Here is an 11,829-nt window from a genome sequence, read left to right on the forward strand (position 1 = left end):
GGTGCATGTCACACTCTGGTCTAGTACCCACCATGTACACAGAAAAATCCTGGGTTTTGGATGGCATCAATACATCTTTGGCATGAGAATAGGCAGGTAGTTCAGAATGCTGTTTTACAAAGCAGATGGCTAGACCTGATGGTTTCTTGTGGTCCTTTCCATCTCCAGGGTGACCAGCATGATTGAGTATTTCTCTCTCTCTCTCTCTCTCTGTTTCTCTCTTTCTCTGTCTTTTTTTCTGCCTCTGTGTCTCTCTCTCCTAGGCTACAGAGGTCCGGTCATGTAATAGAGCCCTAGGACTGGGGACCAGCAATCTGAGCTTCCTAATCGTATCTGAGATAATTTAAAATACCTTTCTTTGCATACGGGGGGGGCATAATTTGCCTTCTAAAAGTAGCACAATATTCTGAAAAGAGTAAAGGCTTTGAAGACAAACTAATTTTGGATCCAGATTCTCCCATGTCCTAGCTCTATGATGCTGAGCAAGTCAACTTAACTTCCTTGAGCCCCATTTTCCTGAAATTAGGGTAATCCTGGTACCTGTCTCCTAGGTGTGTTGTGAAGATTTACTGAGATAATTTAGCTCAGTGCCTGGTACAGAGTATATGCTGAAAGTATATTTGTTGAATGAATGAATGGATATTGATACCTTTCTTTCCTCCCTCCCTATGACAAAGTGCTGTTAAACAGGCTTTTGCTATAGTTTGATATAGTGGCAAGATCATGGATGTATAATTCAGTCAATTCAGGGTCTGCACTCTTAACTCAACCATCTACTATCTGTGTGACTTTAGTAGTTAAAAATTTGTCTGAGACTTAGTATCTCTATGCATAAAATCTGGATAGCAAGGCCAAGTATGCAGGGCTGTTGTGAAGATTAAAGGCAATAATGTATGTGACAGCACACATCACAGGACTGGAACACGGGATGTGATCTATATTGTTAGGTCCCTTTCTCTGCCTCCCCTGGGCACTTTCATGTACGTGGACTCATTTAATCTTCAGAACAACCATGTGAGATATGTATTATCATCATAACAAGATAATGTATGTGGAGGCACCTAGTACAATATGATGCAGGTGGTCAATAAATGCTTGTTTCCTTCCCCTCCTTTTCCCTAATTAAGCCAATTATTATCCTGCTAACAATCGTGCTTTTGCATAAACTATGTGAATATTTTAAAGAATGAGGTGCTAATCCTATATTGCTATCAATTTAGAAGGCAGTCTGGACACCTGGCCTATAATCAGAATTATGTTGATTTTAATAAGATGACAAAAGATCACAGAGTTGATAGATATAAAGTGCTTGCCTAATTCTTCCTTATTATAGTGAGTTATGAATAGATTAATTTTATATTTCTAAATGTAACAACCATTAGAAAACCATTTTCATATAAATTATAGTTTTACATATTAATGTCATATTTTCCTTAGCATCTGAAAATGCTGTTCTTTACTCAACATGAGGAGAAAGTTTTTATCTATGTATACAGAAATGGGGATTGGTTGGGGTTGAGTTCCTCTGACTTTAACCTGGCTTCTTACCTGGTTTTAAACCTTCCATCTAATCTCTACTAATTTGTATGTTAGAGTATGACTTGAAGAAGGCCAAAGAGTGGGGTATATTTGTGGTTGGGACAGAGAGCCTTATGCCAAAATAAAACCTGAATTGCCCTGTTAGTAACCATGGATGAGTTGCTTAACATCTTTTTTCCTTTGTTTCATCATCTGCAAAGTAAAGATAATATTAGTATTTACCTGATATGTTTCTTTTGGGGATTAAGAAAGATAATTTATGAATAAATAAGTTAATCCACCTGAAAGCTTTAGCATAGAGTTCACCATGTAGTGCAGGGTCAATAAATGTTAACAGCTGCCACTGCGATGACCACTGACACCACCACTTCTACCAGTAAAATGATGATATGACAAAACCATTGCAGAATGGTTAAAGAATTGGGTGTTCTGTCCATAAACTATTCTAGATCTCTGAAGAGTCATGTCATGCTTTTCTTAGCATCTAAAGAACTTTCTTAATTTCAAACCCCAGTTTTGAAATCTTTCCAAGGGACTGTGTCCACATTGCTTGAATTACTATGAAACATCTGAGATGATCAATGAATCCTGATACACTGAAACTCTTTCAGGGCCATAGGAGGATCATTCATACTCCTTGTACCACTGTCCAAAGCCTCAGCTATAGAAGGGAAAGGAAACTGGGCTGAATGTGATTTGAATGCAGGAGAGCCCTTGAAAATTTTTGTAATTTTAATTGTGATGGCTTCAATTTTAATTTTTCTTTCTCCCCTAAAAGCAAAGTATATTAAACTTTCTTAGTTTTGTTGAGTCTCAACTAATTATAATTTTACAAGAACCTTTTCCCTGTCTCTAAATAAACCAGAGAGCTTATTATATAGAGAGACTTATCTAGGTGCCATGCATATTCAAGGAAGTAGAGAAAAGGGGATATAACTAGGTTGATTGAATTCTTTTTCTTTTGAAAATTGGCCAGTTGTTTGGCTGCTCTGGAGACTAAATTAATACAGGTAAATTTCCTAAGTAGCACATTGATAGCTCAAGTGGGAATAGTAAACCTGGATGTGTAGCCTGGAAATTTTCATTAAGTTACAGACCAGAGTGTGAGCATGACTTTACTGGCAATAAAAATGGGAGGCGGGGCTTCCCTGGTGGCGCAGTGGTTGAGAATCTGCCTGCTAATGCAGGGGACACGGGTTTGAGCCCTGGTCTGGGAAGAGCCCACATGCCGCGGAGCGACTAGGCCCGTGAGCCACAACTACTGAGCCTGCGCGTCTGGAGCCTGTGCCCCGCAACGGGAGGGGCCGCGATAGTGAAAGGCCCGCGCACCGCGATGAAGAGCGGTCCCCGCACCGCGATGAAGAGTGGCCCCCGCTTGCCGCAACTAGAGAAAGCCCTCGCACGAACTGAAGACCCAACACAGCCAAAAATAAATAAATAAATAAAGTAGCTATAAAAATGGGAGGCAAAGAGAACCATGGAGATTTTGTCCTATGAATTCTTCAAATAGAATGATAAATAATTCAGATAGTCTCCTGTGTGTGCGTGAAAGGCTGGACACCAGTGGTCTCTCATGGTCCCTTCTACCTCCAGGGCCTTAGAGTTATAGAATGCCTTATTCCAGAACAATTCCTTCTTTAGATATTTGCTTAGAAACTTCCTTCTGTCCTTCTTTTCCTTACATTCCTTATATTCTTCCTTCCTTAAATATTTACTGAGTGCATTCTAAAAGTCTAGGCACAGTGCTAGAGATTGGGGTACAGCATAAGCAAGACAGACTCTGCTCCTACTCACGGAATTGACAATTTATAATGTTCTGGGATGTACTCAACCTGATGATTGGAGAAAAATAGCTCCTCAGTCGTGTTTGGGCCTTGTGTTATATAAAATTCCTAATATGTGATTTTCTTCTCTTTTCTTTAACTTGTACTACTTAAGATCTTGGACAAAAAGATGATTTTTACTTTTTATGCTTTTTATTGAAATATAGTAGGTGAACAATATTATGTTAGTTACAGATGTACTACATAATGATTTGACTTTTGTATACATTAAAAAATGATCATGAGGATAAGTCTAGAAATCTTCTGTGCAACTTATTTATTACATTACTGAAGGTTTGTACCTCTTAATCCCCTTCATCTATGGAGCTGAACAGGTTGAGGTGGCAGAGAACTAGGACTAGGGTGGGATTGGAGGTGCTGACTTTTTACCTCTGATGTAGCCTCATAACTTAGCTCAGGAAATCTAGAGAGGAGGTGAAGTGTGCATAATTAAAAAAATAAGCAAGCAAATACCAAACCAAACCAAACAAACAAAAAACATAAAGAAAATAAATAAACATACAAAACTCTTCTTTCCAGTTGGTCCCAAGGAAGTTTTCTTTCTTTGGCTGTGAAGGGCTCAGTCTATTTTTTTTAAGTCATCTGATCTGAACTTGAGGCTGCATCATTAATACCTAATAAGCAAATAATATAGTACACCCACTTGCTTTATCTATAAGAGAACTTAGGACCAGGTTGCTGGGTCCCCATCTCCCCCTTAGAAAACAAAAACTGGTTTATCTTGGCATCAGTTACTGACACCAGCATCAGATGGCCTCAGGGTGCCATCAGCCTTCCAAAAGTTTGTGAAATACCCTCTTGGAAGAATAGAGGGGCAAAGCCAGGTGTTCTGTGAATGTGGGCTGGAATCAAGGCTCAGGATCCTGGGGTTCATCATGCTGGAGCCGTGCAGCAGGACTTGGGAGCTCCAGGCCATCCTGCTTAGGAAAAATAAAATCGACGACAGATTTTCATCCACTTATTCATGAGTACATCAAAAGGGTATTAAGCGCTAACTAGTACTGGGAATAAAAGAGCAAACTGAAACATCTTCTTTCACTTTTCCAGACTCAAAAAACATCATTTCCATGTGTTAACAACCTCCAAAGGGGACAGTAGCCATCAGTCAAGTAAACAATAATGTTGAGAACAGAAGTGTGAGTCCACTGATATTGTACTTTTTCTTTTCTTTAAAATCTTCTCAATCGATTAGTTTTCTTTTAGCCCAGAGCAAAGTAAATCTAGGTGTGGGAGTAGAATGGGACCACAATATCTCTCTTCAATTATCTGAAGATCAAGATATAGATCAAGATACTATCTATTACATTAGAAAATGTTAGATCTATGTTATATAGAACCAGTGAGCAGACCAGGGATGAATTTAAAAGGATTCTGATTCTGATTTATTTCTAATAGCTGAAGCTTATCAACTGTGGAATATGTGGTCTTGGGAGCTACTAATAACAATTAATTATTATAATATTTATAATTGTTATTTTAATGTATTTTATATATAGTACTTTAAATAATCGTTAAAAACAGTATGTCTCATTTACTCCTCAGCACTCATTGTGTGTTTCAGTCAAGGTGTACAGCATTATCCCTGTTTTGAAGATGAAGAAACTGAGGCTGAGAGATGTCAAGAGTATTACTCAAGGTCACACAGCTAATATAGGATAAGCTGGAAATCAAATCCACACCTGTTGATTGGTCTTAAAGGAGTGTATGAGGAAGAACTTTTTTCCTTGGCTTCTTTTAGAATGTAAAGAAGCTGTCTTCAGACAGGGAAGAATCAAATGGCAGCTCAGACTTCCAGGAAGGCAAGAGACATTTACCAGGCCAGAGTCCAGTAGAGAACTATGCTCTGCAAACCAATCCAGATGAAAATGAGCTATTTTGTTTATTGCCATTTCTATTTTAAGGTTGTGTTCTCTGATTTCAACGTGAAAATGTAGGTCTGGGCTGTTGGATGGCAAAAAACACACCCTTTCTTGCTCACCACAGCTACAATCACACCATCCCCAGTGTGCATAGATGTATGCTTGTGTGTGCATGAAATTACTTTCCTGAGCCTGTGAACACACACCGGTTTCACAACTTGCCTGAAACAATAAAGGTTGCAGTCCAAAAAAGAACCAGGTTTTGCCATTTCCTGCATAAAAACAAACAACTGAGTTAATTCATTTGATTGACTTGTCCATTTTCCCGGTGGTTTTGGCATGGGGAAGAAAACTTTTCTGTGAGTGCAGCCTGTATGTGTGTGTGAGGACCACCTTATACCACTGTTTAAAACTTTTCCTTTTCTTTTAATATGTTTTTCAAAGTTCTGTCTGATAATTGTGGATTGTATCTGGAGGCCCACTTGCTAAAAGCATGTTGAGTCATAGGGAGGTTATAAGAGTCCAGAGACCTGCAGTGATGACTAAGAGAGTAATTATTTCATAAAAAAGGAAAAAATAGGTATTAGTTTGAAAGGAAGGCTGGGGGAGCATGAAGAACTTCTTGAACAGGAGAAAAAAAACACTTGGAAGCTAGCTGGCAGGGTGAGTGGGGACCGGAGAAAACTGGTCTTGTGCAGTAGGATTTGCTGCTGCATTTTAATCACATCTCTATGTGACTGGTTTTTTTCCTCTTTCTGTTTTTTCATCAAGCAAGAAAGGACACAGAGGGGATTCAGTAGGAACGTAGCTCTTTAAACTTTGTACTGTACTCTGGCCCCTTACACATTTTCAAATTGACATCTAGAAATTTTTCATTGTAGGTTCAAATAGGTGCAAACACTGTATAATTTCTGTCACCTTGTAAATACTGACAGTTTAAAATTAAACTCTTGCATCATTCTTTTAACTTTTTCAATGAATTCTAAATACTGTAGTATTTTGATGTCCACTATCACACAGGAAAATATAAATGGACAAGTTCTCTAATAGTCAGACACTTAACATCATTACCTTTTCTTCTTGAACTCACACTTCCAGTCAGTTTCCCCACAGAATTTCATCCTAATGTCATACATATTTTTATACTTGAAAGTCTTCTCTTGATCATCCTATTATACATTCAGCAAATATATATGTACCATGAAATTTTAAACTAAAGAAAAAAACCCTATTACCAGAAGTCTGCAAAGTGTTAAAATAAACAAGGAAATAAGTCATAGAGTTAGTAAGTGACAGAGAATTAATTAGAACCTGAGACTATGCTCTAACTTCAAGATTTTATCTACTCCACTCTGCTGTACTCTCACAGAAGAAAGTGACTGCAACAATGGTAAGTTTCAAGATGCCTAATGAGTAGACCTTTCTCTTGAAAAGTGGAAGACGAGTAATTGTGAAAAGGGAGGTGAGAAAAGAGGACCGGAATGATTCTTCAACCACAGGCACATTCACAGTAGATCAGTTTTAGAGAATAGTTCATATATAAAGTAGAAATTAATTTTCTTAAAACACTCCTTGTCTGCCTACCTCTTTGGGAAGTCATTGTGTACCTCTAGGGCAGGGTTCCTCAACAGCAACACCATTAACATTTGGGGTCAGATAATTCTCTTTTGTAAAGGGCTGTCCTGTGCATTATAAGGTGATTAAGAGCATCCCTGGCCTCTGTCCGCTAGATGCCCCTCTCCAGTTGTGACAACCAGAGATGTGTGAAGATATTGCCAAATACATGGGGGGGGCGGTGAATGTGTGCAAAATCTCCCCCATTTGAACACCATTGATCTTGGGTTCTGCATACCCCAGTTTGAAGACTGACTATCTAGCTTGTTAGGAATATGAACCAGGCCCAAATCAGTCAAATGTGTTATTTGTGGTTTGTTTAGGAAAAGGGCAAAATCTGGTTGTTTGTGTTTAAATTCCCTTCCTGAACGAGTGGGGAGTTTTTGAGCCCATGGGAGTAGGAAACTGTTAAATCCATATCAAAGGTTGTTGGGCCTGACCAGGCATTGGGTCTTGAGGGAACCAAAATTAGGTTAGGATAAGGTATTTAAAGATGCCAGAGAAGGGGAAGAATGGAGATGAGGAATGAAGTCACTAACAACAGAAATCATGATAGCTGCCATTTACTATTTGCCAACCACTGTGCTGAGTATTTTATATGGATTATCTTGTTGACTGATCACAATAACCCAGGAGATAGTTATAATCATTTGTTAGTTAGGGTACAGGTTAAGCTGTTGTAACAAAACGACTAAAACCTTCAGTGACTGAGACAAAATAGAAATGTGTTTATCTCCACAGAAGAGCCAGGTAGGCTGTTTCGTGTTACTCTAGCTGAGGGTTCAGGCTGCTACTGTGCTGTTGCTATGCTATTTTCAATATCCAACTTCTATCTCAGTCCCAGATGGCAGCTGCTGATTTTTCTCTCAGGTCTGTTTTCCAGCCGATGGGAAGAGTAAAAAGGGGAGGCTGAGGATATGTACTTTTCTTTTAAGGGCACGAACTAAAAGTTATACACATCATTCAATTCACACCCAGCTGGCCTGACCCAACTGCAAAGAAAATGTGGATTTTAGCTAGGCAGCTATGTATCCAACAACAGGGGTCGGCACTATAGCCTGAGGCCCAAAGACCTGGTTAAGGATGGTCTTAATATTGGGGAAACCAGGGAGAATGAATCGGAGCCATAGCTCTTGAGGAAGAGGTGGGAGTCTGAGATGAAAATACCCAATAAAAACCCTTTATTCCTTCTCAAAGGAGGCAGAACCAAGGTCAGAAGCTGGGAAGGAACTGGAGAACAGTGTGGGTGCCCATGGCTTGCGTGTGGTGGGTACCTGGTGCAAAGTAGATGTGTAGGAAGAAGGCTGGCTAAAAGGTATAAGATTGTAAGTCTGCCTTTAATTCTTTTAGACAGCTTTCTGAAAACTCTTTGCTTATACACATACGTGTAGATAATAACAGGCAGTGAGTCAGTTTGTGTGGTGGAAAGATCATGAATGTTGGAGTCACACAGAACTGTGTTTGAATCTCAGCTCATGCTCATTTGATGACTTCAGGCAAATTTTTGTTAGTACTATTATTAGCCATGATTTATTGAGCAGTTTCTATGTGGCAGGCACATTATATTCATGATCTCATCTAATCCTTATATAACTCTATAGATAGACACTAGAGTTATCTTAAATTATCTTTAAGTTAAATTAAGTGGTGAAATTAAGTGGTGATAAGTAACAGTAAAGAAGTAATGAGAGATGTACAGTTTTCCTTGTGCATTTATATCATATCATCTTATTTAAGTATAGTGATTAATGATGTTGGTTAATGCTTCTGTGGGGCTGTTCTTACAAAAAAAATTATTTTGTAAAGAAAAATCTTTAATGTTTATTTAGTGCTAACTATGTTTCAGGCATTGTTTTAATTACTTTACATGTATTTACTCCTCAACACAACACTGTGAGAAGCCACTCTGATAATTTTTTAGGCTGAGAAAGCTGAGGCCCAGAAAGTTTAAGTAACTTACCCAAGGTCATACAGCTAGTAAATAGAGAGGCTGGGAGTTGATTCTGAGCAGTATGGCACTGGAGTTCATGTGTTTAATAATTTTACTACACTGCCTCACAAAAACTAGTAGAAAAATTAAATGAGAAAACATGCTATTTTCTCTTCCCCTGCCTATGATGTATATGAAAAGCCTGGTTATTTGGGCCTTGTGATCTAATCCATGGCCACTACCTCCCTAATGTCAGTATTTCTGATTTGCAGGCAAAGTCCCATGTCGCAAATATTTCACTTCTAGGAGACTATTCTGGGAAAACCAAATTAAAAACTGATGGCAAAGATGATAGCACATGTGACTATCTATACCTGACTGTGTAGACCCAGATGTGTGTGTGTCTCTGTGTGTGTGTGTGTGTGTGTGTGTGTGTGTCTGTGTGTGTGTGTGTGTGTCTCTGTGTGTGTGTCTGTGTGTGTGTCTGTGTGTGTGTGTGTCTCTGTGTGTGTGTCTGTGTGTGTGTGTGTCTGTGTGTGTCTCTGTGTGTGTGTCTGTGTGTGTGTGTGTGTGTCTCTGTGTGTGTGTCTGTGTGTGTGTGTGTGTCTCTGTGTGTGTGTCTGTGTGTGTGTGTGTGTCTGTGTGTGTGTGTGTGTGTCTGTGTGTGTGTGTGTGTGTGCGTGTGTCTCTGTGTGTGTGTCTGTGTGTGTGTGTCTGTGTGTGTGTGTGTCTCTGTGTGTGTGTGTGTATGTGTGTGTCTGTGTGTGTCTCTGTGTGTGTGTCTGTGTGTGTGTGTGTGTCTCTGTGTGTGTGTCTGTGTGTGTGTGTGTGTGTGTGTGTGTCTGTGTGTGTGTGTCTGTGTGTGTCTCTGTGTGTGTGTCTGTGTGTGTGTGTGTGTCTCTGTGTGTGTGTCTGTGTGTGTGTGTGTGTGTGTCTCTGTGTGTGTGTCTGTGTGTGTGTGTCTGTGTGTGTGTGTGTGTGTTCAGATGTGTGCACACGAGTCTAACCAGCAGTTTCACATGTCAGCTGCTAGGCTTTCTACCCAGAAGCCTAAAATAGAGCCTCTTATGGGGAAGGATTTAAAAATAAGAAATCTGTATTCGTACATATTTAGTATGTACACCTGGTTTTCCAGAATCTATTGTCTCTCCAGCAGCTACTGTTCTACTGTCTCAGAGGTGTCACCAGCAAACAAGCATGGATGGCCCAGTAACATCAATGGAGTGATTCTCTGCTTCAGTCCTGGCATTTCACCTTCCATTTCATGCTCTGATAAAGAAGATCGTGATTGTGATTTGCTATCTGGCCTGCCATTTCTTTGAATTGTCAGAATTTAGTAAGAGTTTTCCTTGGGAATTTCTTCTACCCAAAATGGCACAAAGGATGCCAAGCATGGGCTAAACATGTCTCCTTTGGATGTGAATTTAGGGGCCTTATAAAGTTGTACTCTGAATTGTTTCCTTAGGGATGGGGACATATTTTCACTGAGCCATTCCTTCCACCATTTAGTCTCCTCATCCTTATTCCACACCCTGACTAGATGACAAGTTCAGCTAATTTCCATAAAAGTTTTTCTGAGGGCAAATTGAACTGGCTACAATGAGAGCCAATTCCCCCCAAAATGCCCTAATCAGTGCAGAGCTCCAACCACTGATTAGAATTGTACTGTGTAGGAAATCTAAGTGGTAATCTGACATAATAGTATGAAGAAACTGACACATCTCCAGGAACTTCTGACTTCTGTGAGGCCAGGAAATACCACTATAATGGTGACTGAGTTTATAATACTGGGGTTTGGAGACCTCAAGGAATTGGGTCCCTTGCTCTTCTTGGTGTTTGGCACTGTCTACCTGGCCACCATTTTTGGGAATCTCCTCCTTGTCATCCTGGTGAGCACTCAGCAGGGACTCCAGACACCAATGTACTTCTTTCTGGCAAACCTCTCATATCTGGAGGTCTGTTATACATCGAATATCATGCCCAGGTTGAGAGAGAACAGAGTGATCTCCATGGTAGGTTGTATTACTCAGCTCTACTTCTTTGGTGCCCTGGGTAGCACTGAATGTTATCTTCTGGCAGTGATGTCATATGACCGATACCTGGCTGTCTGCCGGCCTTTACACTATCCAACACTAATGCATAGAACCATATGTTTGGGGCTAGTGATTGGCTCATGCGTTAGTGGTTTCACAGTGGCAGCTGCATTCCAGGCTGCTATCCAGCTTGACCTTCTATGGCGGCAATGAGATTGACCACTTCTTCTGTGACTTGAAGCCTCTGCAGAAGCTCTCCTGCTCATATCCCCAGCTAGTCAACCTGGTCTGCATGAGTCTAACAGCACTGGTGACTCTGGCCCCCTTTGGACTAATCCTAGCCTCCTACTGGAAGATTCTTTTCACAGTCTTGCATATACCTTTCATGACTGGTAGGCAGAAGGCATTCTCCACTTGTTCCTCTCATCTAGTGGTTGTGACTTTGTTTTACGGGACCTTGATGTTAGTCTATGCTCTGCCCTTGGCTGGCCAGGTGCCAATTCTCAACAAAACCTTCTCCTTGCTCTATACTGTTGTCACTCCCATGTGTAACCGCCTTATCTACAGCCTCAAAAACAAAGATGTCGAGGAAGCACTGAGGAAGCTGAGGGTTTGTTCCTATAATGATGAGCTTCATTCAATCAACTAAAATGATGGCAGTCTGAAGGTCAAGGCACTCTCCCCATCCTCAGGGAACTCCCAGTCTGATTAGCAAAACTTAGGATAGATTATAATCTTTATAACCTGAAATATTGGTTAATCTCCAAATCATCTATTTAGCTGATTTGGGGGAAAGGTTAGTAGATTTGTCTCTGTCTCCTTGAAGTGATCTAGTTCTCCTTGAGCATATTTATACTGTGAGAGGGGAGGAGTATTTCCTAGTTGGTGGGAGGGGAGCCATTCTGGGATAGACAATAAATAATGCAGCATATAATCCCTTCAAAAGCTCAATCCTGGAGGTGAGGATTGGCAGGTGTGCTTTAGTTGTGTTCAGTTTCTTGTGTGTGTGT

General features: G+C 40.2%; 1 pseudogene across 1 annotated transcript in view; it reads left to right on the forward strand.

The window, feature by feature from the left end:
- Positions 1-11,829, forward strand: part of LOC309621028 (olfactory receptor 11A1-like) — a 37,170-nt pseudogene extending 25,341 nt beyond the window's left edge. Inside the window, exons 1-2 of the transcript XR_014249905.1 lie at positions 1-2,676; positions 3,005-11,829. The exon at positions 1-2,676 is cut by the window's left edge and continues 25,341 nt beyond it. The product of XR_014249905.1 is annotated as an olfactory receptor 11A1-like (transcript). The remainder of the gene's footprint in view (positions 2,677-3,004) is intronic.

The sequence above is a fragment of the Balaenoptera borealis genome, assembly GCF_965194805.1.
Source record: "Balaenoptera borealis genome assembly, chromosome: X".
Lineage (NCBI taxonomy): Eukaryota > Metazoa > Chordata > Mammalia > Artiodactyla > Balaenopteridae > Balaenoptera > Balaenoptera borealis.